This window comes from Photinus pyralis, unplaced genomic scaffold (genome assembly GCF_008802855.1).
Source record: "Photinus pyralis isolate 1611_PpyrPB1 unplaced genomic scaffold, Ppyr1.3 Ppyr1.4_LG2, whole genome shotgun sequence".
NCBI lineage: Eukaryota > Metazoa > Arthropoda > Insecta > Coleoptera > Lampyridae > Photinus > Photinus pyralis.
Window position 1 is genome coordinate 16,521,837 of NW_022170403.1, and position 27,152 is coordinate 16,548,988.

General features: G+C 36.9%; 2 long non-coding RNA genes across 2 annotated transcripts; both read right to left on the bottom strand.

The window, feature by feature from the left end:
• Positions 1 to 15,096: 15,096 nt before the first annotated feature.
• Positions 15,097 to 15,862, bottom strand: LOC116165018. The gene is made up of 3 exons (XR_004144060.1): positions 15,581 to 15,862; positions 15,269 to 15,529; positions 15,097 to 15,211 (listed from the first exon to the last, which is right to left on the bottom strand). It is a non-coding gene; the product is annotated as an uncharacterized LOC116165018 (long non-coding RNA).
• A 15-nt stretch (positions 15,863 to 15,877) lies between these two features.
• LOC116165020 lies at positions 15,878 to 16,289 on the bottom strand. The gene is made up of 3 exons (XR_004144061.1): positions 16,212 to 16,289; positions 16,005 to 16,153; positions 15,878 to 15,940 (listed from the first exon to the last, which is right to left on the bottom strand). It is a non-coding gene; the product is annotated as an uncharacterized LOC116165020 (long non-coding RNA).
• Positions 16,290 to 27,152: the final 10,863 nt, after the last annotated feature.

Here is a 27,152-nt window from a genome sequence, read left to right on the forward strand (position 1 = left end):
AAATATTGAATCACGAATTTCTCTATTTTTCGTATGCATATGTTACGTTGCGTAGAGCAATTTGATTGCTCTTATCAGAGATCTTTAAAAACAGGCTTTGCATTTGAACAACAAAAGTTGCATCGATTTCGGAGGTTGTGATATGTGATCGGTTACATATCGTTACATATAAAAACGGGCCAATGAACTGTCGCGGTTGACAGCACTAATTCCCCTAAAAAATGGTGAATCCTTATACATACTTCAAAAAGAATTTTAATAGTAGCAAAACACGTTATTTATTTTGTTAGTATTTTATAATTTTAGAAACAATCTCCCTCGGCAATTAAAAAGCCCATTGGCGTTCTAGAATAGTCAAATGGCCAGCATTTGTCATTTGAAAGGCTTTACGCTCAAAGATATTACTCAGGAATGCATTAGTAAGAAACGATTTTTTAACTCATCATCTGAATAAAAATAGTCCTAACAAACTGAGGTCAAATTTCTACCAAATTTGTAAAGCGCGACATCGTAGGACAGACTCGCGGTCTTACACAACCACTGATTTCCAACACACAGAATCGAGGTTCAAGTTTTCCTGAATAAATACTAAAGGAATCAGTGCATTGGTACGAACTGCATTTCATGCTTTAATCTAAGCCAAAGCGACAGGCCGCACACTCGCATATAAGCAAAGGATGCCTGATGAGAGAATACAACCGGATGTTACGCGTTCTAAATTATCGTGATAGTAAAGCACCTGGGTACTTGAAACCGTGTTTCTTGAGCCAACATTTACTTTACGTTTGGTTAACCGAGCGTAGGCAATGGTTCCGAGTTTTCTGCCTCTTATTTAGGTGGGTCGGATACCGAACTGAAACGAATTCAACCGACTCTCCATCTTTTGGGCCAATTTTAATAACACAATAATATATTGGCTATGTATAATGCCATGCCGGCTTGTATACCATTTTATGTTTCCCGATAAATGTGGAGCCGAGAGGAGTGCATACGCTCACACCTTTTTGTTCACTTTGCCCCGTTTAATTTCGGTATAACGAGCTAACCCATAAATGATAGTACTCAGGACCTATTAACTACGAGAACGCGCCTGGAGGTTCAATAGATCCACTGACAGAATAATAATAATAATAATAATGAATGAATGAATGAATGAATCATTATGCGGGCTACTCTGTAATTGGGCGAACGCCTGTTGAGGGCCCAGAACAAATAAAGAGGGATAATAAAAATGATAATAGGCGTAGTTCAACCTGGGACTGCTTCTCACAGAACCAGCATTTAAGGCACCATTTAACCTTACTGTCAGCCGGAGTAATGAATTAAAAACCCACCTAAAACCAGTATAACTTTCTTTGAAATACTTCATTAAAAAATGATACAGTCCAAACACTCCTTCCTATAATCGCGCACATCGCGACGCGAAGAAACAGCGTTCGCCATTTTGCTAGGATGGTGACTTTAGCACAGGATATACGAGCCAGAATTTTTAGTGTGAAATATCACCAGGAGATACTTACAAAGAAAAAATTCGTTGCCATTAGATTCTTATTTTGTTACTAACACTCTTCAGACTGTGTATCTCGCAATAACCGCGAAAACAGGATAGTGGTGATCATTAACTAAATTAACTCCATGCGCATTTATGTACCAATTAACACGATATTCCCAAATTAAGGTTAGTGCGTTTAAAGAAAAAATTGATACCGAAATTATCTTAGGCTTACGGTAGATTTTCCATTAAAGATAACGTTTCCAATTAACGTAATTGATCTAATTTATGAAGGGCTTCTACCGCATAAATTAAAACTCTATACGGATAAGTAAATTATCTTGCCAGTATAGCTACACTGCAAATTTTGTTAACCCCGATCTCTTCAAGATAGTGTAAATAATTAATAATTGACTAAATTGTATTAGACTGTTTACCTGATACGCAATGGGGTTCCGCAATGTTCTTTACAACTAATTTATGGCATCACTCCATTATACACAACGGTGGTGTAATTAAATTGGGAAGTTGTGTTAAAAAATGAATTAATACCGTAATCCTGGAACACAAAGAAGGGTCACGATTATCTTGAAAAGTTATTAACACCTTTATAAATTTAAATGGGGTGCTCGCATGAGTTTGATTTTATGGAGAAGCGGCGCTAAGCTTAAAATTAATTTAACAGCTTATTGAATAACAATGGGATGATTATTACCCCATCAGCTTAAGCTGCCGCAATAGCATCGCTTTCACGTTCCGTACTTTTATTTCTGCATATATATCACCTCTACACTCTAATTTTAATCATTTATATAGGGTACGCAACTTTTCGGTCCACAGGAGCGAAAATGTGGAAAATAGGTCGGAACAATTCAAATCGTCCCGAATCTTATTACCGTACTCTAGAAATGAATTTGTCCATTAATCAACAACCAAGCGATTTGCGGAATGCGAAGCGCTTAATAATTTGAAATAGTACCTACCTCCTTTCGGTGGCTGAAATGTTAATTTGGAAAAACTGACTGCCGTTGTTTTCATTTACTTGCTGCAGCAAAATAACTTGGAATTTTTGTAAATGAAAATTGCAATTCATTTATGCACTCTAATTTTCTGGTAGTCAGTAGGAATAATCTGCCCAAAAGCCGCAATTAATTTGGATTCATTTTCCAGCCGTACGTATTTACACATGAAAGGATGGGATCATAACAGCGTCGTCTTGTTTCCGATGACCATTCTGTTTCTAGATTCTAGCTAATTTTGCGGTGTCTGCCCGTCCGTCCGTCCATTTGCACGATAACTCATAAACGAATGGACCGATTACGATGAAATTTTACAGGTGGATTCTTTATCAAATTTGTAGATCGGAGTTCGTGAATTGGCAATGTAGCCCAAAAAATAAAGTAGGCCCTTTTGACATCTCCATTAATTATGAACCGATGAGGGATTAAGACCACTACTTCAGTCGCAAGGTATATACGATATTTTTCGTACTTCCGAAACCGAAACACTTAATATGTATGGAGTTAGAGAAAAATCGCTGCTTAACAAGTTACCATAGGAGGAACGTTGCGTTGGTATGACAATCCCTATGCTATGGTAACAAAAATAATTTGGAAACTGTCATTGCTAGTGTCAAGATTTTGGTGGTGGGTGACAAAGGTGTATTTGATATTGATAAAAAGCGGCCAAAGTAGGTAAAGAATTGATACCGCCGGAATCCAAAAAACTATATGAGCAGCAGTACGATGCGTTTAAGAAGTAGTGCCGCATACAAAATGTGGAACAACCTACTGAAATTGCCTTGTTAGTAATTTCATCCTTCCGGGATTTTCGTCTAAATTTAATCCCGGCGGGACAAAAAGTGACACTTCAGTACTTGTCATAATGGAGTGAAGTTGTTACTTTAGTCCCGGAAGTAAGAAAAAGCAAATGTAGCGCCATTTTCCAAATTTGGTTTTGTGTAGGATGTGCAGTGCCAAATTTCTTATTTATGGAAGCAATTAAATGAAATTTCATACATATACACTTTAAATAAAAGCAAAACTAACATCAGGTTTAAAATTTGGTTTTGCACATGCTATAGCCATACCCAGGAGCTCGTTTGCTATATTTGTTTAATTTATTTTCTACTAATTTGGTTTTAACCAGAGATCTTTAATTTCAGTTTCCTTCTGTAGGTTTTTATAAATCGTGGTGACGATCCCCATTTACTTTTCACTTAAAAAAAATCACTTCATCTGGACCTTAGTACCTGTATTACCGCTGTAGTGACACGATTTTACAGTATTCCTAATACCAGTAATGTAGCATTTTGTCGAATCATTCAACAAAATTGTTACTTCAGATTTACCAGAATTAACTGTTACCTAATTACTCGAAGGTGTTAAAATAAAACCCATGTTGCATATTGAACGCTTACAAAAAAAAGTACAAATAAGAAACAAGGTAAGAATATTGTAACGTTATTTATAAATTCGGGTTCGATTTATATCAATATTTATTAAACAAAACTAAAACACTATAAAATCCGTACAATTTATATCGATTATTTATATCACACACTTCGAAATTTATATCAGCTTTTCGCGCTCTATGTTTCGTTCGCACTCGATCTCATTCGATAGTAGACTGCCGCGATGTTCGGTCCGCAACCATTTATACACGCAAGCAATGTAAGTCCAGTACATTCTCGAATACGCATAGAAAATTCCAGAGTGCCAAAGGCGACGTCATGTCTGCAGCATTTCCGTTACAATATTAATCTTGAAATGGTTAATCACCCCGGCTGACTTAATTTCGAATCCTAACACTTCCGTATTCCGTACTGTTTTGCCATCATTGGTAACTATCAACCGAAATGTTATTCAGTTCAAAGTTCATAAAGCAGTCTCTGCACGTCATTAATTTACCACGATAATCAAACTCACTTGAAACTTAAATCAATAGTAAGAAACTGAGTATAAGACAAATGAACTAATACTGGAATATAATTCTCTATTTCTATTCACTCATTTTCCAAGCGCAAGAAGACGACTCGGTTAAATCTAGAAACAAGATATGTCACAAAGTAGCTTCAGTAATTTTCACATCCCAAATTAAAATTTTTATTAGTAGATTTTTCAATTACAATTTGTCATTCGTCAAAACATAATCAACTAAATCTCTTCTTTCGACATTTAATTAATTTTCGACGACAAAGATTCCATTTAAGTCGGAAGCATATGACTCCAGTCATATGTAATCATATTGTACTGATCCTCGAAAAAGAATATATTTCTTTCGTGACTATAGAACTATTAGACGGCGCCTTTTGTTTCGACAGAAGCGCATTTGACACTATAAGCTCACTTGTCTCTATTTTTCCCACCGAAGTACCACATTTTTCTATTGATGTATGCAATGACAAACTAACCCACCCATAAAATACCTGTCCATCTAACTCAATCAATTTCAGTAATACAGAGTGGCAATAGAGCCAATACACAAAGGACCACGCACATGCGTTCGATTGAAATAATTAAATAAAAACCTTAATTACCTTTAAACGGTCAATATTCCATTCATAAACTGCGTTGTCCAATCCAAACACGCACAAATCAAATTTACAAGAACAAACTGATGTCACTTCGGATACATCTCTTTCTTACGCACACACCTCGGCACACACTTAACTTCTTTTTAACTAGATTTACCCGCTACCGACGTACTCACAATTAATTCCCTGTCTTTTATAAGAGGATCAAGGTGAAGGGGCGACTCCCGACGACTGACTTCAGCAGGTACATGGTATTTTGTTAACATAATTAAATTATAGTATTACGAAAAATAATAGCCTTATGCAAGCTATGTTGCATTTTTTTACCTTTCTTCTCGTTTCGCCACTTCACCTTGATCCTGCTTCTTCGCCTCTTTTCGTTTTCAAATTTCCCGCTAGTCACTTTTCATGCAATGACTTAACCTAAGTCGTTTCGATGGCCTCGTCCACCTACGACCGACTTTTCATTAAATGTTTAAATAATTAATTTTACATAATATGCCTTAAGACTATTTGTCAGGACGAAATATTTATAAAGTTATAATTTTAATTGTCATCGTTTTCCCGTAAGTAAAAATTAACTGGGTATCATATAACTTAACCTAGCCTTTTGCAACAGACTGTTTTCAAATATTGTTATGTGTAACTTCGAGAATGTGTAAATTTTAATCTGTAATCTCCTCAAGGTATGTACTTTAACTCTGTAAATTTCATAAATCTGTAACAGATATTATAGCCAGAAGATGACCGTTGGTCGAAACTAGTCGCTCTTCCTTATTGTCTATTAAATTAGTATGGGGAAGGTTTTGTGTTTTTGTTGGTTATTTTAACGACTTTATTTTCGTAGGAGCCCGTTATGCTTTTGAGAACAAAATTAATTTTATAGAAATGTTATTAAAAATCTAGCAATAACATTATATTCATAATTTTCTCAAAAACTTTAGAAACAACTGGGCTAAAGGACTCTGTTTTCTCTGTTTAAACCATTGCTGTCTCCGGAAATAAGGATATAAAATTGGGGTAAAATATGTCCCGCCACTTTTTTTAAGGGAAATACACGTTTTGATGCACTAGGAATCCGAATCATACTCAATGTCGATAGTTTCGGTCTGTCTGCTTATACTCTCATTTCAAACTAAGCGGATTAACCGATTGGCAACAAATTTTCTACACATATTCTTAGACACAAAAGGCAAAAGTGAAAAACTTTTAGACAGAATCACGCATGCGTAGGTGTGGTATCTGCGCTAGACACCTGCAGTTTTCCTAATTTGTAAGGTAAATACCGGAGTAGTATAGAACAACTTAAGACCTTCTGCAGAGGCGCCTCTAAACAGCATTATGCGGGTCACTCTGTAATTGGGCGCAAGCCTGTTGAGGGCCCAAAACAAGAGAGGGATAATAAATAAATAAGTAAATTACAATAGCTAGAGATTTCAAAATTTTCACTAAAAGCTTTTTGCTATAGTGCAGATGCGCAGGCTCTAGTCTATTTTGAGTTTACTCGTAAGATCGATAATTTTAAACTTTTATAATAAAATACTGATCTGTATTATTACTAAAAATGCGCTTTCATCATGTATATATGCTGATTTAAAACTTGTTTTGTTCAATTAACGGCGCAGCAAGTTTGTTTCTTTCTTTCGACTAATTAAACAACTCATTTGCTTAGTCAATTCAATTTTCCTGTGATTTTTTATGAACAGTACATTTACGCTGCATTCACTTAAATAATAGTACATTGAAATACAAGTGCAGAAACGGTATTATTGAAAAACGAGTATAAATGTAGGAACACGAGCGCCAGCGAGTGTTACTATTATACGAGTTTTTTAATGACCGTTTCGGCATGCGTGTTTCATACTATTTTTTCTACGAAAGTGAAAAGTTCTTCTCTAGAAATTAGAAATTTAAACTAGTCAGATAACGGCAGAAAATCATGTAGTCTGAGCGTATTTGGATGTTTCAATTGTAAATGATCAAGTATGCCGGTTGCCATGACAAAACATAATTGTTTGAAACTGAAGATGAAGAAGGTATGTGCACCCCGTCGGACGTTGTGGAAATGGCTAATGCGGTTTCGCATGGATTGCTACCCCAAAAGTCTAAGCAGCGTTTCGGAAAGGAGCGTTTTCATAAGAGAACAAATCCCTAAGTTTTTGGAAGAAGCGCCTGATGAAACATTTGTAGGTAATGATGAAGGTTTGTGAATTTCTTATTGTATTTTTAAATAATAAATAAGCATAATTTAATTACAGGTTGCTCTCGTCCTTGGAGTGGCTGGAGCTTGCCGTCGGAGCGAACGTTGTAAAATGACTGTAACGGATTTCACAGAACAAGATACAATTTTATTGATAACGATTCCTGACTCCAAGAATCATGTCCCAAGAACGTTTTCTGTAGCAGAAGGCCAAGAAAATTGGATATAGATTTATACCAAATCCCGAGCTTTACGTCCCTCTAATGTGCCAACTAATCGGTTTTTCTTAAATTATAAGAAAGGTAAATTTACCGTTCAACCGTATAGGTAAACACGTTTTGCAAAATTCCTCAACAAACTGCAAATGATCTAAATCTGCCAGATCTTTTTGCTTTTACCGGTCATTGCAGTTTTCGCCGGACTTCGGCCACGCTACTTGTTAATGATGGGCAGATATTCTGAGCCTAAAGCGTCACGGAGGTTGGAGTCGTCAATGGTAGCAGAGGGTTACATCGATGAGTCTTTAAGAACGAAAGTTGGTTTCCAAGAAAATAATTGGTAATGCTTCTGATATTTCTGAATTAACTGGTACCTGCACATCGTCTTGGGCGTTCAATGTAATAACTTCCAATCTTTCGATTTCAAAATCTATTAATCAGTTAAAGTCGACAATTCCAGGTGTAAGTACAGGTAATTGTTCATCTTGTACTTTTAATATTAATATTAGTAATTAGTCATATTTCATGTATGATTTTTTAGTTGTAGTTTAATTGTAGTTTTAAGTGATCCAATTTTTCTGCCATTGTCTTATATAACGAAACTGTGAATAAAGCAATACAATTACAAAGAGTTACTTCGCATATGTTTATTAGCGTGTAGAAAATGCGTGCAGAAAATATTTTTGCCGCACTAGTGTTTCAAAGACCTGTTTTCACAATCAATTTACCTACAAAAACAATCGTGTTTCTACACTTTCGTAGAAAAATAAATTTACGTCATACAGATTATAGATTTCCTAGGATCGGAAATTACATTATCGATACAAAAGCTTATAAGCTTCTGTTGCACAATTACACAAAAAATGCAATTACTTTTTCAACGTTGAATTGATTAAAAGTTGATTTATAAATAAATTTAAAATTAATGATTGCTCGGAAATGCTTTCGAATCGGGGATGATTAAACTCAATGAAGGGCAAATGGAACAATATTTTCTAAGGTAAACCACGCATTTTTTTCACCTTGCAAACTCATTAGGAGTGGGGTTTTGCAGAACGAACAGCCGTTTATGTTCATTTTTGTTTATTGTTTTCTAGTCCTTGTTAAACACGTTTCGTTTCTTACAGAGAATTAAACATCAAAGTGTTTGTAAATCAATTTAGTGACTTAATCTAACGTGTTATTGTGAATCGTACTGCGATGAGGTTCATTTATGTCGTAAACACATATAACAGTCGACTGTGAACAATGCGGGTTGATTGTTGGATACAATGTGTAATTAGTTGGACGATGATTGCGTTCGCTGTCTCTGCACCGTCACCACAACAGCAGCAGGAAACTTTCCAAGGTAAGTTTTAAACAACTATTAGCGATGCAGTCCCTGATTAAACTTAAGATATAATTACAATGTATAACAGCTCATTTTCGAAGCACTTTCGGTCTCAATAATTACCAGCGCTAATATCATGTCTTGATGCTAGGAATTTAATATCGCATTTCAATACTCACTCACATATTACAATGGTATGCTCCTATATACATCATGTACAGAGAGAGCAAATCAACTGCAAGTTTTTGTATAGGTACCTACTATTATAGAAACCAGCACTAAGAAGGTATAAAACCTTTTTCTGGATCTCGACCATCTTCTATTTAAAATTGAGCAACTCCTAACTAAGCGTTTGTTGTGCTCGAATAACAAACTGTAGTCTACAACCGCCTCCAATTCCGTATGAGCGAGGAATTGAAATAAATAGCGACCTTTCCTATATCTTTAAGAACAGGTGTTTCAATTTTCAAAGCGATCGGGCGTTTCTATACAAAGTTATCGTGCACACGGACAGACGAACAGACAGGCGGACAGACAGGCAGCAATACAAAATTATAAACGATCTCGAGGATCGTTAATAATGAGAAATACAACTGAAAATGAACTCATTTGTATATCATTAGATAATGTACTTTTAGCAGAGCAGTGCAGCCAGAGACTTGTTATAACTAGACCGCGCGTAACGTAGATTTTACTATAAACGCCTGTTGTCAAGATAGGATAGGCAACCAACTGTTCATCGCGGGGCAGACGTACGTTCTGCAGCTTGCTTTAGCCATGTTTATTCTAAATTTTAGTAGCAAAAAAAGATAACATGTAGCTGTTAACTGTTTTAATCGAATTTTTTGGTGTTTTATTTGAACTAAATTGGAATATAACTGCCTGACTAGTCCTAATTTGATTTATATGTGTATTTTGGTGGTGAACACGTATAGGAAAATATACTCTTAAAACTAAAGATGTAAGTAGTAAGATATGATTATTTAGCGGATTTTGATTCAATATATGCCTATCCAAAAACCCAAATGGGCTGTAACTGTTATTTATTTTTCTTAGACTGCTGATAACCATTTTGTTTACAACGCGGTGTGGTGTGGATTGAATGAAAAACCTGAACACATTTTCAGCAATTTGGCAAATTTTTAATGCATCGCTTGATACGTGCAACAATCCTCCACGATTTTTTCTAGTTAAAAGCTTTGAATGACTCTCTGATGCGAATATCGCATCTGCACATATGGAACATTTAACAGACTTAGCTATTTTTCTTGTAACAAAACCTGAAATATACTTAGTACCAACTACCAGTAAGTACTTAGTTACGTCTATACCTAATAGGTAAATAGGTATTGCCGTTGTCTTGCTGGTAAAGGATGTCGGTTCTACGTTATTTTAAGTGAATGGGAAAGTCGAAAACGCTCGGTATTGCATTATTGTTTACACCTTCGTAGGTACCTTTCTAAAATCGGCTTCATTCCCCGCAAATGCACTATGGTGGGAGTAAATTTTTCTCTTCGAATGGCTCTGATCCATGGGCCCTTTAAACTTTTATCCGTTGAAAATCAGCATATTATTTAAAAATTTATCGACAGAGTACATGTTGATAGGCACAAGTTAACCTAAGTTTATTGGTTTATTCTCAACAGAAATTTATCTGTTCACTAATTCGAGCTAATCACGAGAATGATTAATGAACGGAACATCTAAAATAACAGCTTATTTCATTATATTGCATATCATCTCAGCGATTTTTGCCCCGCGGTGCATTGTGTGTTGCATACTGTGTCGACAACACCTTAGATACGTTAAGCGCAGTCTAGTTATAGCAAGTCTCTGAGTGCAGCAGCTGTGCTCGGAAAATTGCAACTGCCAGCGTGGTGTCTAGCTAGACCTTATCAACATCACGCGATCGGTAGATCAATTTTTTTTTATGTCTTATGACATCAACTTTTTGAAACAAAAATTTCATCTTTGCAGAAATAAGTTCAATTGAATAATTTTTTATGCATCTTGCGTGGGTGGTAGACTTGTGATAGCAACGCTTCCAGCTCGGTAGACTGTTACCATATTTAATTACTGTACAAATTTTCATTCTTGTAGAAATAGGGCATGTACATATTATTTATTAACATGTTCAGAACATTGTTGCAATTTAGGCAACACTGCCGACGCGGTAGACACTATTTATAGAAATGAGTGCATAAAAATTGTCGCTGCCTCCTGGAATATATGATTTATTATCTTCATAAACCTATTTATGGGCTGAAGCAAGCTTGCCGGCAGTGGACCCCGATGAACAATGTTCCATTTAAAATTGAATTAAACGGAGAATTGAGATAGCTTCAAGGAACCTAGAACCTGAATTTATGTTGTGTCAAAGAGGATTCCAGGAAAAATAGCTGGATACTGTGATTGTGACGGTACTAGTAATCCATTGGGCAGGAGATCATGCACCGGTGACAGCTTTAAATTTTAGAGAGGTTGCATATCCTGGAATTTCTGTAAACAGCAGACTGTGGCCCTCTCTACATTTGAAACAGAGTATATGGCGATGGCATCGACGACTCCGGAAGCTCTGTGGCTTCGGCAGCTACAGGCAGAACTGGGCCAAGGTTCGAGTGACAACCAAAGTGCTATTAGACAGATACAGACTGTTACAAAACGGAAACTAAACATATTGATATAAGATACATTTTCTTACAGAAAATAATGTTAAATGCAGAGTCAAATTTTTATTTGTGAATCATTGCAATATGATAGCAGATAATTTAACAAAGGGGGTTACACTAGTAAAACATTTGTACTGTATTAGTAAAATGGGTTTGCGTTCTGGAGGGAGTGTTAGAAATTACGAACGCATCCATATTTGGTTTTGTAAAAGTAGGTAACGTGTATGTTACATATTTTTGTTGTACGAACTGTCACTTGTAGTAAAATACTTGTCATTTTCTGTAAAAGTTCCGTGTTTTTAATGCAATCAACATCTTAAATTCTAACAGTTTTTTGTACCATTTCCATCTGGTAGCCGTTAGCTTACCCAGGAGGTTATTGGTATAGACCTGTTGAGGCTCGGTGACCTGCAACAGATTTTGAGGGGTGTCCTAGGACGCTCCTTCTAGATTATTGTTAGTTCGGTTTTCCATGTCGGATTGTACATACGACTTGGATCCACCCCCTTTTGGGAAACGTTTGAGGTTGATTCTACCATTTCTGGTCAACGCTACCTCATGTGTGTACAGGAAATGATCATTGAGCATCATTACCACGACTGGTAACACCAATTACGCTCACATGATGCTGATATTGCATAAAATTCCAGCAAAACCATTACTTAAAAGATTGTATATTTTTCTGGAAATATTTCTTAAGAAAATTGTAAGAATGTTTCAAAAAAGGTTTCTGAAGAGATTTCCAAGGTTTCCCAAAAAAAGATCATACCGTAATATTTCGTGGAAACCCCTAATATTGCATTTAAAGTGTTTTTTTTTAATTACTAAGGAGGTTTGTTCAAGGTCAAGCTCCTAGACGTATCTGAGCGTTCTTAGTAAAATTCCGAGTTTCTAAAAGTACCCAAAGGTTTCAAGACGTATCTGCAATTGTTAGGAATATTAAAAAAAGTAAAATATATTCTCAAAAATATTTAAACGATTCTTGGTATAATTTTAGAGTTGTGATTCGGATTCTGGATAGTTCTATAAGTTTCTTTAATGGTGTTTTCTAAAACTCTTGTCAAAAAGAAACCGAAGACTTTTGATAAACTTTTAGAATTCCGTCTAAAATGCGGAACGGGTAGATCTATTCTGATAATCTATAATAATGATCTTTGATATTTCAAACATTTTCTTAGTCATTTCCGCAGGGGAAATTTAGGTGTGCAATAGGTACTGATTAGACTTCCGAATTGCCCTGTACAAGTAATACAACTAAGTATTGATATTGGTTCGGTAGCCAAAGGCATTGAGATGTCTTTCTAAATTTCTTTGCGAACTTTGAATGAATTATGACTGACCGGCAGATTGACACATGATAAAGTGGAAACTCTCCAAAACACTACACAATGAAAGGGTCCAGCCTGCCCTCATGCATCGGACTTTTCCACTTTTGAGGAGGTAAAGTAACAGGTATTTTTGTAGATCGAATTTATTACATGGAACTTCTCGAAAGGAAAACACGTTAGGTTTTACTTGCGGTTTCGATATATTGGATATACGGAGGAATGCATGCTTGGGGATTATCGATAGTGAAATGAATTTTATTGTGTGATCTTTTGGATTTAAAGTGAGTAAGTCATAGTACAATCAAGGTACAAGTTTTATTGATCTCAGTAAACGTATTCCTTTTATATGAGAATAACAAATTTACTACAGTAGAGGTAAAATATTCATTTCACAAATTTTACACCCGAAAATAATTTAATTTTCCTTTTTTATAATTTTAATTACGTTTAATGTAGGTATATTAAATTTAACGGCCGGAAACTATTGTAACGTGAAAAACCGGCGCATAAAACAACACAATTGCTATGAACCTAACATTTGCCTAAATACGCGCTTTGAAATTTGGCTTACTGAAAATTATTAAGAGCTTTATTGTTATATACATTGTTTTGTGTGGGTGCGGAATTTGGAGTTAGACACATAGAAAGATCTGGAAACGCTTTTAAATCATTTCTCCACAAACTACAATCGCGTCCAACCATCAACTTCCTAAAAGGATTCCATTAATTATAAATCCAATTCAAAGAAGCAAATCGCCCTTACAATGGAAGGGCGCAGAAGCAGAACTATTGTGGACAATAAATTGGTTCTATTAATACTTTTTATTAAGGCTCTGCACTGTAGAACTAGAGAGATGCGATTATTTAATAGAAAATTGTTCCAGAAAGAATCGCTGTTCCGAGCAATCTAATTTATGAGCGAGGCGGAGCGGGCAGGCCTCACCCGGTCGATATTAAGCGGCTGCTCGGCGTCGTTGGCAGGCGACCAGGCCTCGACGCATGTAAATGCTCCTGGAAGAGAATACATGGCCAATGAGAAGGTGGATGAAGTGCCCCGGTTCTTGGTCATTAAAAGGAAGGAAGGCGATTTTACATCTGTAAGTCCCTTCCTGATAAGTAAGGTTTTGTATGGCATTGTTGGTCAAGTAAAAGACGTTAAGAAGATGAAAGGAGATCTTTTGGTTGAAACTGTATCACAGAAGCAGTCGAGATTACTTTGTAACTGTACGCGATTTAGCGATTTTGAAGTTGAGGTAGTACCCCATGGGATGCTTAACTCGTCAAAGGGAGTGGTTTTCTGTCGCGATCTTTTGAATTGCTCTATTGAGGAAATAAAAGATAATCTAAGTAGTCAAGGTGTAGTGGACGTTAGGAGGATTAGGACAAGGAGGGATGGAGTGTTTATAGACACTGCAAACCATATACTTACCTTCAATACCCCGAGATTACCACGGACAATCCAAGCGGCGTTTTACCCCTTGCAGGTGCGTCCGTATATACCAAATCCACTTAGATGTTTTAATTGCCAAAGATTCGGACATTCTGCTGTAAATTGTAAGCATGATAAGAGGTGCGTATGCGGAAAACCTGTACACGAAGGAACTACCTGCGGAGAACCCATCGAATGTCCAAACTGCAAAGGGCCGCATAAAGCGGTCACTAAAACATGTCCAGTGTTCAAGATGGAAATGAAAATACAGGAGGTGAAGGTGATACAAAAGCTGTCGTACTCGGAAGCAAAAAAGAAAGTTGGGACAGTGAATCCCAGCACATCTTTTGCACAGGTTGCTTCAGTACCAACGTCAGTTCCCGTACAACCTGTCGGTCCTGAAATTAGAAAAATAATTAAGGAAGAAATGGAGGCATTAATGAGAATACTCACCACAAACCGATTAATTGTACAACCTCCCCCAACTGTTGTAGAAGTTCCCATATCAATTCCCGGGAACAGCGTTAATTTCTCGGACCCTACTACGGCGTCAGAGGTAGAGGGTATGGACGCAGAGACGCGGGGGTCTAAACGTAAGACGTCTCCCGCTTTGTCTCGATCTAGGGAATCGAGTGTCACATCTGTAGATGATGATAAAGTTACTGAGGCAAAGCAACAGAGGAAGAGGAAAGGGTGGCCGAAAGGCAAACCCAGGAAACCCCGCAATTCGGGGCCAAGAGGGTCTTGTACCAATTAATTTGTGATACAATCTGTGATATCCTAGTTATCTGTTCATTTTATTTGTAATAGTCCCATATACATTGTTATTTGTTATTTATTTATGTTATTTATTTCACCGTGATTGTCTTTTTATACAAAAATCTTCGAAAGGGGTACAAAAATTATACAATGGAATTGTAGAGGACTATCCAACAACTTAAATGAACTAAAACTACTTATACAAAGGCACACACCATTGTGTGTTGCCATTCAGGAAACACATTTAAAACCTGGAACAAAGTACAATGTTAAAAATTTCAGTTTAATTAGAAAGGATTTCTACTCACCTGCAAGAGCCTGTGGAGGAGTAGCATTTCTCATTCACAAAGGAACACCTTATAAACAAGTTAAATTACATACAACTTACCAGGCTGTAGCCGTTAAACTTGAAATTAGTAGATCGTGTACACTTTGTAATATTTACACTCCCAATATAAATTATGATGTCGAAGAAATTCGAAAAATTATTGGGCAGCTTCCACCACCATTTATTCTTGTTGGGGATTTTAATTCCCACAACACCGTTTGGGGCTCCAGATCAAATGATGCTAGAGGGAAAGAATTGTTGGACCTGATTGAAAATAGTAACTTAAGCTTACTAAATGATGGCTCCGCTACATTTTTCAATGCAGGATCAGGCACATTTGACTCCATCGATGTATCAGTATGTTCACCAGGTATACATACTAGCCTGAAATGGGAGGTGGAAGATGATCTACATCATAGTGACCATTTTCCCATTATTATCACAGTCAGGGGTCACAATCTTCCAATAAAAACGATAGCTAAATATAAAATCCAATTAGCAAATTGGGAACTCTTCACACAAGTCCTCGTCCCTCCTAATCAAGACAATCTAAATGTTAAAACCATTACCTCTTCCATCATAAACGCCGCTGACGCCAGCATATCTAAATCTAAACCTGGCAATAGGCGAAAGATGGTCCCGTGGTGGTCACCTGAAATCAAAGAAAAAATAGCATTAAAGAAAAAAGCTCTAAATAAATTTCGTCGAAATCCTACGTTGGAGAATCTTGTAGAGTTCAAAAAACGAAGATCTCAGTGTCGTAGGGGAATACTAGAAGCCCAAAGAATTTCATGGCAACATTATGTAACAACCATGACACCAGAGACTACCAGTAATGATGTCTGGAAGAAAGTCGGAGCTATATCTGGAAAAAACAGCTGCAGTCATCCGGTGTTTTTGCGCAAATCCGATGGAATAATTACCAATAAACTGCAAGACATAACTAACATAATTGCAGATCAGTTCTATAAAGTCAGTAGCTCGTCAAACTATTCCAACACCATTCTAGATACCAAACCTGAAAAAGAAGCAGTATTAATTGACTTTAACACAGATGATATACAGAACTGTAACGTACCTTTTACTGTAGAAGAATTGGAGGCAGCAATCCGTAACACCAAGTCATGTTCACCGGGAGAAGACGCTATCCATAACCAGATGCTTCGCCACTGTAGTTCTGAAATGAAAAATACCATCTTAAGATTCTTCAACAACTGCTGGAATGATTCTACCTACCCCTCAGAATGGAAGCAAGCCATCGTAATTCCTATACCGAAACCAGGAAAAGATCCGTTGCAGGCACAAAGTTATCGCCCAATTAGTTTGACATCTTGCTTGGGAAAACTGCTAGAAAAAATGGTTAATGTGCGGCTACAAACATTTCTCGAAAGCAATAACGTATACGTGCCTTACCAAACTGGTTTTCGGAAAGGACGGTCAACGGTAGACCATCTGGTCAAACTGACAGACAGAATTCTGAGGGCATTTGACAGTGGTGAACATCTGGTTGCGGTCTTCTTCGATATAAAAGGTGCTTATGACATGACTTGGAGATATGGAATATTGCAAAATATGTATAAAAACAATCTTCGAGGGAATTTACCTAAATTTATAAAATCCTTTTTAGAGGATAGGAAGTTCTGTGTAAGAATCGGCGATATCAACTCCAAAGAGTATGTTTTAGAAAATGGTGTGCCGCAGGGGTCAACACTCAGTTGTTCCCTGTTCGGCATCGCCATAAATGAAATAGCCAAAGGTGTTGAGGAGTCAATTGATAAATGCTTATACGTAGACGATTTAATGGTTTGTTGTTCTGGTAAGACGGTTGGCACAATAACTCGAAACCTACAAACGGCAATTAACATCATTTGTCATAACGCCAATGCTGTCGGGTACGTGCTGTCGGAGGAGAAGACAAAGGTTGTTCACTTTTGTCGACTCCGTAAGCCCCACTATGACCCCGTTTTGTTTATGAACAATCGTATAATCAGTGTTGTCCAAGAAGTCAAGTTCCTCGGACTTACCTTTGATAGGGAATTACGATGGTCAAAGCATTTGGAGAATGTTGCGGCTACATGTAGAAAATCGCTGAACATTATGAGAGTTCTAGCTCATCATAGGTGGGGAGCTCACCCTAAGACCCTCCTAGATATTTATAAGGCCCTCATCCTGTCAAGGATGGATTATGGATGTGCAGCGTACTCTACATGTGGCAGTAATACTTTGCTTGAGAAACTTGACAAGATTCAGAACCTGGCCATTCGCTACTCTTTGGGAGCATATCCAACAAGTCCGGTAACATCGCTCCACGTCGAGGCAAATATTCCCCCTCTAGCTCTACGCCGGAAACAGATTGTTGCAAACTATTATACATCCAAATTATATAAAAGTAAGGATAGATGATAAACATCCAAATTTTATATCACTTACTGATGCAACTACAATTGCTCGGCTAAATAGATGTAGATCGTTAGGTGTTAGAGCTAGAGAGGTATTAAACTATCTCCAACTGGATAACGTTGACTTTACGAATATGTCATCTATTGCACGACGTGAACTTGTGAAGACGAAAATTTATGAGCGGTGGAGTGAACAGTGGTCGGAGACTGATACGGCTTTGAAGAAGATCAAACAGAGTCTGGATCCGCTATTTTATATCGACGTTGGGCGTTTGAACTTGATCAGGCTGTACAGACTCCGGCTGGGGCATACTGCCCTCACTCATGGATATTTGTTGGCGGGCGAAGAACGGCCACTATGCGAACAATGTGGTGTTATTTTAACACCACATCATATTATTTCTGTCTGTCCGCAGTACACAGATGTACGTGTGCTCTTTAATATCGACCCTGCATGGGAAAATAACTTTAAAAACAAAGAGCAATGTAAAAATACTCTTGCCTTTATCCAAAGAATTGGTATAGCAAATGATCTATGATATTTTTAAATTGTTGGTTTTGTATGTTAATAAATGTAACTAGATCCGTTTCTGTCCCATTGTACTTATATAGTCATCTTTTTCTGTGTAAAAGTATGTATAAAGGCGAATGGCCCTAGAAGCCGAAGCCTCAGGTGGGGTTTTAGTGGGTGAGAGTCCCACACTACTCCGGACTTTTCCATCCGGAGTGTGCATAATGCATTTCCCCACCTGACAAAAAAAAAAAAAATTGCTATGCAGCGTATTAATTTCGATACCGCGGAAGGATGTGCATTTTAATTTACAATTCGCCATGTTTCATACTAAACGGGTGCTAAATATGTTCATTGATTTGAAATGATTATTTCCTTCTACCGCGGGCCCAAAAAAAATAGTCTGCATCACCTCGATGAAAATAGTAGAAGCCTCTAAACATATCCGTCGTTCAAATGCGTGTATTGCAACCAGTGCAACGGTCTTCGTTTTAATGAAGGATTGAACCTTTCCTTCAATTAACAAAGCTCCAAGACTAGGCAAACCTGAACAAAATAAAATGAATTACCCTATGCCATCGACTAACTCAAATCTTTCCAAAACTTTGCTGTCTTCTCATGAAAATGCAGAACATGCACGCTCCGCGAATTCTACGTTGACTTTATTTGATGTGAGTTTACTAATGTAATACTGTATGCCCCCTAAAACGGATTTAAGCCCTCACCCGGGCGCAGAAATATCCACGAGCTCATGATATTACAGTCGACCAAATAAATTTTTTACTTTACCACGGCTAAAAGTATTTGGGGAAGACTCTCCGGAACCTTTACATTTTTACAGCTTTACAAATACTAGTTTACGTATTTCTGTGAGAAAATTTAATCCAACCTAATGCGACTGTTACAGTACCCTCTTCTGTTTTTTTGTAAACGAAAACCTGATGAGGTTTTAAAAACGACAACAAAAGAAACGGGAAATTTCTCAAAAAAATTCTATAAACTGTCAAACGTACTAAAAAATTTCCTACCTGAACATGATGGCTAGCTATCCTCAAATATCCTAAAATCTAAAAAAAAATCAATGCCAAAAAACTCCTAAGAGCTAACCTATTCAATTTGAAAACCCAATATATGTAGGTATCTATTCCATAAAAAAAGTAAAAACCAATTGTTTTACACTTCACTTCCTTTCACTTCACTGGATTTCAGTTGGCTTCATTACTAATCTTCAAGAAACTTTACTAAACATACCAAATAACTATTTACGATGTTCACTGAACTTCACTTCAATAAACTCAAATTCATATAACTAAGCTCAACTTTGACTACACTACTATATTTAACAAACTATTTAGACTTTTCACTTCAATGTTTCATTTAGTACTTCCCCATATTATATTTCTTCTTTTCTTCCTTTTCTTTTAATTCAAAATATTGCTTCTCATCACTTCAACTTCGACTTCGAATTATTCTTCTTTCCTCTTTAAACTCTCCCAAACTTACTTCATTTTTTATTTTTTATCGTTACTAATGGGTTACTCTTCTCTCTGATTATCCCCTGCTTCAAAAATCCTGTGGTATAATTCTTCATTCCTCTAATACTTTTATTTTTATTACTAATTTCTTCTCTCACCTTCAATTTATCTTCTTTAATCTTTACTTGTTGTTCCAACTTCTTGTTCATATCTTGTAGTAACATCTCTCCCTCTCTCCCCCTCTCTCCCTCCCTCTCCGCCTCGCCCCTCTCCCGAAAATAAAATGCCATCCAAGGCTGTTGAAAAAATCACTTTTGGAAGCTGCACATAATGTAACATCACAATCAAATTTTAGTGGCTGGTTAATGGTAAGACGACAATAAATAAGCAAGAAAAATAGGTGCAATAGGTCCCAAGGGCTTGAAAAGGAGGCTCCTTTGTAGTATCTCGAAAAATGATAATCCGAGAATTAAAAATCAACCAAGATACCCAAATGCATTGCTTACATAGGGTTGGAAAATTCATCCTCAAAAACGACATCACAATCAAATGGCAAATCAGCTTTCTGAAATCATACGTAATTTTTTGACTGACACAATTTTTTTCTTGAAACAAACTGATAAAAAATTACGATGGGCACCGCGTTTAATAGGCACCTTTTTCAAAATTATCAAACAATTTCAAAAAAGTCTCTGATGTGCCATCACTAGATTTCAGAACATTTCTGATGTGGCTTTCAGGCCGTACCCACTCTGCGATCGATTCCATCAAGCGAATCGAATGAATTGTTGGTAAAGAGCGATTCCCTGCATCCATTTATTATATTCATACCTATTACGTAAACTTTTCCATAAATCGGTCGGTGTTTCCGCATCTCGAACTAATCTGTCAAAACAATTATTAACTTCAGTTTTGTTTTCCTCGCTTCTTTCTCCACTTCAACTTCGTCGGAATGGATGCATATTGGGTCGACGTAAATTGGAGCTACTTCGACACTATGTGATTAAACAGATTTTCGTGTTCCAAATATGCCTGTACAACAAATTTTTTCATTTTAAAAATTTGGTTTGATAGCGATGCCATTCGTACATCATACACTATGATATTCCATTTCTTTATTTTAACGCATTTAATGGAAATCTATAAATTATCAACTTCAGGAGTGGCTTTCAGTTTTCATACTAAGCGATGCAGGAATAACACGATAGTACGAATATAATGCCAAAAACCCGAAAGTTCTATGATATTCCGTTGCCGAGATATCGATCGATTTATAAGAGAGCCCGAAGGGCCGACAGTTAGTAAAACAATAAGTTCCTTTTTGGTCGGGATTTCAATTTAACTTCGCCCAGCCTATGGCTAATTTTAAATCGGCGTGTCAGTTTGTGACGAAACTGCTGCATGTCTTTGTATAGAAAATTGCCTGAAAGAGCGATTCTTTTCTGGAACAATTTCCTATTAAATTATGACTGCTACTTCTAAGGTGCAGAGCACTAATAGGACCAATAACTCTGAGATTTTCAATTGTAGTAGCGATTTTCTCCTTTGAATTGAATTTATAATGAAAGGTATCCTTTAACAAAGTGGATGGTGGCACACGTTTGCAATTTGTGGATAGATTTAAATGCGCTACTCCATCTTACTGACTGTCCACATTCTGATCCCCAACTAAAGGGATGTATATAATAATACCGCCTTTAATTTTTAGTACGCATCCAGCATGTGTCAGATTTGAAAACGTGTAGGTTACGCAAAGGTTACATTTAAGGTGTGTTGTTTTAAGCGTCGGTTTTTCGCGTTATAATAGTTTCCGCCCGTTGAGTTTATTATAGCTACATTAAATGTAATTAAAATTATAAAAAAATGAAGATTAAATTCTTCTGCTTTGGGCTGTGAAGCTTGTATAACTTGTGAAATGAACGTTTTGCCTCTCGGGCAGTAGAAATGTATTTCTGTGTGTAAAAAGAATTCGTTTACCAAGATCAAAGGTCTCAAAACGCAGCTTTTAATATTTGTACCTATATTGATTTCTCACTATAGCTTCCAGGTTGCCACATCTCAGAAATGTTTCTCTTTTAATAATACATATATGGTACATATAGATAAATATCGCATATTTACCTCACTCTCGGTTATATCATAACTGAAGATGATGGTTATAGATTAATATTGTCATATTATCAGCAAATACCCAATGATAACTGTTCATGACATCCAGTCTGTTATTAACATAAACGAGCAACGGTCCAGACACACTCGCACGTGTCTCTCTGCATATCTAGGAGTAAATCTGACGTTATTGTTTCCTATTTGACAGGTACGATCTAATGATATTCTCGTTCTTCTTTCTTAGATTATTATTATTATTAGTGTTTGTTTTTGGGGCATTACGTACGTACAATTTCCTTTAAAGCTAGTTCCTAGCTAGCGAGTCTACAGTGGGGAATCTTTTGGCTGGGAATATGGCCACAGATGAAAAATTCCTACCTCAGCCCAGGTTCACACCCGACCTCCGGTTTTGTAGCCCAACGCTCTACCATTGAGCTACAAAGCCGGTATCATGTCTATCAGATATTACTATGGCCAGGTCGTTTGCATACCCTTGCACCTAGTGCCCTTTTTGCGTTAGAATGGTTAGTAGGATATTAACCACAAGTGACCTTTCGTCAACACTGACATTCCTAGCCTTGCGGTCTGGCGGGTCGGCCTCGTAAACCAAAGGTGTAAACTCGACCGGAGTAAACGGCGACTCCAGGAATCGGACGGGTTCAGAAACTGGCGGCGGTAACTTCGAAAAAACTAAAACAAAATTACGGCAAATTCCCTAGTAGGAATGAAAGCAAGAAAACACAAATCGTCGGAATCAGTGGACAAGCGAATGCGGGAAAGCGAACAATATTCCCTTCTTATAATTATGGTGGGTTTATACAATCATTACCACCATTAGTTCATTAAGCTTAGGACGGTTTCGTTGGTTAGTAACGGGCTATAACCCTTTGTTTCTATTGGCTATTTATTAATGATTTTTGTTAGTGAACTAATGATAATGATTGTATAAACCCACTAACCAGTAGTGAAATGGAAAGTAAGAAAAAAAAACTTTCACCTTGCAATTAACTGAGCGGTAAAAAAAATATTGGCTAAGAGTCAATTCCAATGAATACGGTGCAGTAACATCTTAATTGCATCATTGTCTTGTATGTTGAATTTTAAATGTACTACTCCATTTTTTATTTCACTTTTTGTATGTATCATGACCTGTCTAAGTAAATATACTAACATTAAATAAATTAAGGGTTGAGTGGAAGAGCAGACACGGATGATATCCCTTTCTGAACTCCGCCATTTAGACAGGCTCTGTAGAAATTGTCTAATAAAGTAATTTATTATTATTATATTATTATTAATTTAATGCAAAAGTAAAAATGAAACGGTACGGATGCAAAGAAATGTAAGTAGCGAAAGCGTAAAAAGCAAAAAGATTTAAATACGGTTAAAACAACAAAAGCACAAGTTGAAGATTTAAATATGGTACGGTTGCAAAAGTAAATTTGCGACCAAGCTCAAAATTTCGTTGCTTCCAAAATGTAGCTGCGAAGATGTAAAAAGCAAAAGATACCCCCTAAACAACGGTTTTACCTTATATAAAATTCGGCTCTTGCAGGGAGGGAACGTAGGGAATTCCAAATCGGTCGGCGTCTCGTTTCGATAACTCTTCTATAAATAATTAATTGCGCGCCCGGGGAGCAACGGGGAAATATGGGACTAGGCTCATAATTCTTCTTAATTAAGTGCGCTCAATGCGGCACTACGGACGCCCCAATCGAATGACGTTTACTACAACAAATTCATTTAACTACTGTTATTTGCACTCATTTAATTGGCCGTATCCAAATTTCCAGAATCGGTATTCCAATTAACATCCATTTATAATTTTAATGTCGGGATCAATAATGGCTAAACTTGGGTAATCTTGCAGTTCCAATGCTTGCTTTAAACCTGTCGTCTCCGAGTGGTCCAAGTCTGGGCAGCCTCTGTTGTGGTTACGTCGCACCGGGACTTTTCTTCCCTTTGTTCGAGTTACCATGCTAGTCCCACGAGTATTGAAGAAATATTGGTCACCTACCGTAGATATCGATACGGCAGCTAGGGTGTTTTTTTTAAAACTAGGTTAATTCCTCTTGGCCCGGACACTTAAGTCAAGACCCCCCATATCCTCAGGTCCGTGGGACATAACCACAGACGACCTGCTGATGCATGGTTTTCCGTGATGGCTGATCTAAGTTGATGGTTCTTGGCCACCACACGACAGCCGGACGAGGTAGCTGGTCCGCGATGCGTATTGGATGATTCTAACAGCTTTACCTGTGAGAAACTCAGCATTTACCTCCATTACCCCCCCATCCGTTACCTAGGGATGTGCCCAGTAGGAAGCCACCTTCCCACGTTATACAAGATGGGTACTGGGAGCATTTCAACTTATTGTGATTAGAAAGCGGATGTGCATAAGAAATATCAAAAATACCCCTTAATTTGTTAATTAGATAGTAGGAAAATGTAAACATTTGTCATTTGTTCACTTGATGGCTCCTTGCGCTGTAAGGGTGCTTTTATCAAACAAAAAATCATTAACTCTAAATGTAAGCAAATTGATATTTTTAATGAATTAGTAAACAAATTTGCATTTGGATATTTTACTGCCACGCGCTTGCCTAACATAATTGCAAAGTTTTTTCCTTCTTTATAATGTTATTTCCCAACACTGCAAAAGTTTGCGTACTTCTTCGGTAGACCTTTGAAAAGACAAAGTAATTTATACTGTCTAGACTACCAATTATATTGTTACCGATTTCCATATTGTCTGTAATTTAGAGCAATTTTGAAACTTTTACTCTTAATAAACAAAACGATTCCACAAAATTGAGTCGTTATTTATCTCGCCTAATTTTTTCAGCTATTTGAAAGAGAAAATTACTTTTTTTCACTACTAGCGTCTGATGACATGATTATTAACCTTTTTTCCACTTGTAAAGTAGGCTTTCTCGGCATTTGTTCAAAGTGGTTAATAATTTTTTATTATTAACTAGTAGTCAATAATGAGAACTGTCACGCTGTCACTTTTAGAAAACACAACCCGAAATTTCGCTCAATGAACGTTTAGACAAGTTCTCTAAAACGAATAATTGCCACCATTCGCAATTTCCAGAGAAATTACATACCTAAAATTATCACATTTTGAAAAAATTCGAACGAAATTACTCTTTGAAAAATCTCAATGACAGAACAAAATACGGCCTGTTTGACTTGTACTTCCACGTACTTGATTGACATGTTAAATTAAGAAACAAACAATTCTGTCCAACCGTTAACTCTCTTATCAATATAATATGTTAATTTAGAGGATTTCAAGTGCTAGTAGTGAAAAAATAGTATATATACCACGGTAGAGAAGTCTATTATTGCCTTCGCACCTTACACCCCTCGGCGCAAGCGCCTCGAGATGTAATCTTGGTGCTCAGGCAATAATAGTGGACTTCTCTACCTTGATATATAATGTACTATTTTATTATACCTGAATCACAATCTCCGTTTTAAACACTCAAATGCGTGCGAAAAAGGGCCTTTAAAACACACGTGCTTTAAAGTTGCTAAGTAACGATACTTCAAGTATGACTTTTGAAACTGTCATCTGGATGAAATAAAAAATCCTCTTAGGTCGCTTTCTTTAAATGCAGAACATTTCTTTGGCTTTTGTACCTATCCTTTGGTGGAAACTTTCACAAACGCGCGTAATTTAGGGTATGCTTCCAAATCTGTTCCACTTTTTAATCGCAGCACTGCTTTAAAGTTTTGAATGAATGCACCAAAATATAGAAGATTTAAATACCTTTGACATTTCCTTCATATATGCCAGCATTATGGATGCATTTAAGACTGTATTCGTAAGTAACTTCCTATTCATCCATGGAAAGAACTTTTCATATTCTTTATAATAGGCTTTACTGGAGTTTACACCTACCAACGTTTGTTTAGATTTTACAACAATCGATTTAATGGGCGGTGTATTATCTTTTTCGACGGAAATCGTTTAATTCACAAAGACGATGATTTTTATAAGCAAACGTCAAGTGACATTTCCATGGCAATCGTGAAATTACGAACACCCAGCCCACTTAATTAGACACGTATTCGAGTATAACGTCAATATGACTTCATTGTATTCCCTATTTTTAAATTATACTGCAGGTATAATAAAAAATACTATAAGATACACGTGTATAATTAGTCTTTAAAGCACTTGCAACGTTAAAGGCACTCCGCTTTGCGTCGTGCCCTTAAACTCGTTGCGCGTGCTTTAAAGACTTGATTATACACTTGTATCTTAATATACTATTTTATTATCCCTGAATCACAATCTCCGTTTTAAACACTCAAATGCGTGCGAAAAAGGGCCTTTAAAACACACGTGCTTTAAAGTTGCTAAGTAACGATACTTCAAGTATGAGTTTTGAAACTATCATCTGGATGAAATAAAAAATCCTCTTAGGTCGCTTTCTGTAAATGCAGAACATTTCTTTGGCTTTTGTACCTATCCTTCGGTTGAAGCTTTCACAAACGCGCGTAATTTAGGGTATGCTTCCAAATCTGTTCGACTTTTTAATCGCAGCATTGCTTTAAAGTTTTGAATGAATGCACCAAAATATAGAAGGGTTACGTTGCGCTAATAAGCCCCCCAGGTATGATCATGAAATTGATAGAAATGGATAGAGGACACCTTAATTACACGTTATCAGTTAAAAAATTTGCGGAAGAAGCCTTACATTTTTCACAATCTTCATTCAAAGTTCACTTCATTTCGTCGTAAGTGAGGTTATATTACTCCAAATTTCATGATTGTTTTTCAGTTGGTACTGGTGTGCTTAACATTCCTGAGTGCCAACTTTAGTTAGTTTCTTAAGAGGTTATGTTATTTTTCCACGATTTAATTAACTTTAAACAATGGTATACAACTTTATACATGTGTTTTTAATTATACCATAATAACAGTAAGTAGTTCTCTACATCCTACATTGCTAAGCAGCGATTCATGGAAAATGCGAGTGATGTTCCTTCCCCTCTCGATCGTATTAGGCGGTGGATGCTAAGCGGTGATCGATACGAAAAAGGCGTTCCAAGTTAAGCGGCTATCGGTAACGTACCTGCGATCCATGGAAAATGCGAGAGATGTTCCTTCCCCTCTCGACCGTATTAGGCGGTGGATGCTAAGCGGCGATCGATACGAAAAAGGCGTTCCAAGTTAAGCGGCGATCGCTAACGTAGCTGCGATCCATGGAAAATGCGAGAGATGTTCCTTCCCCTCTCGATCGTATTAGGCGGTGGATGCTAAGCGGTGGTCGATACGAAAAAGGCGTTCCAAGTTAAGCGGCGATCGCTAACGTACCTGCGATCCATGGAAAATGCGAAAGATGTTCCTTCCCC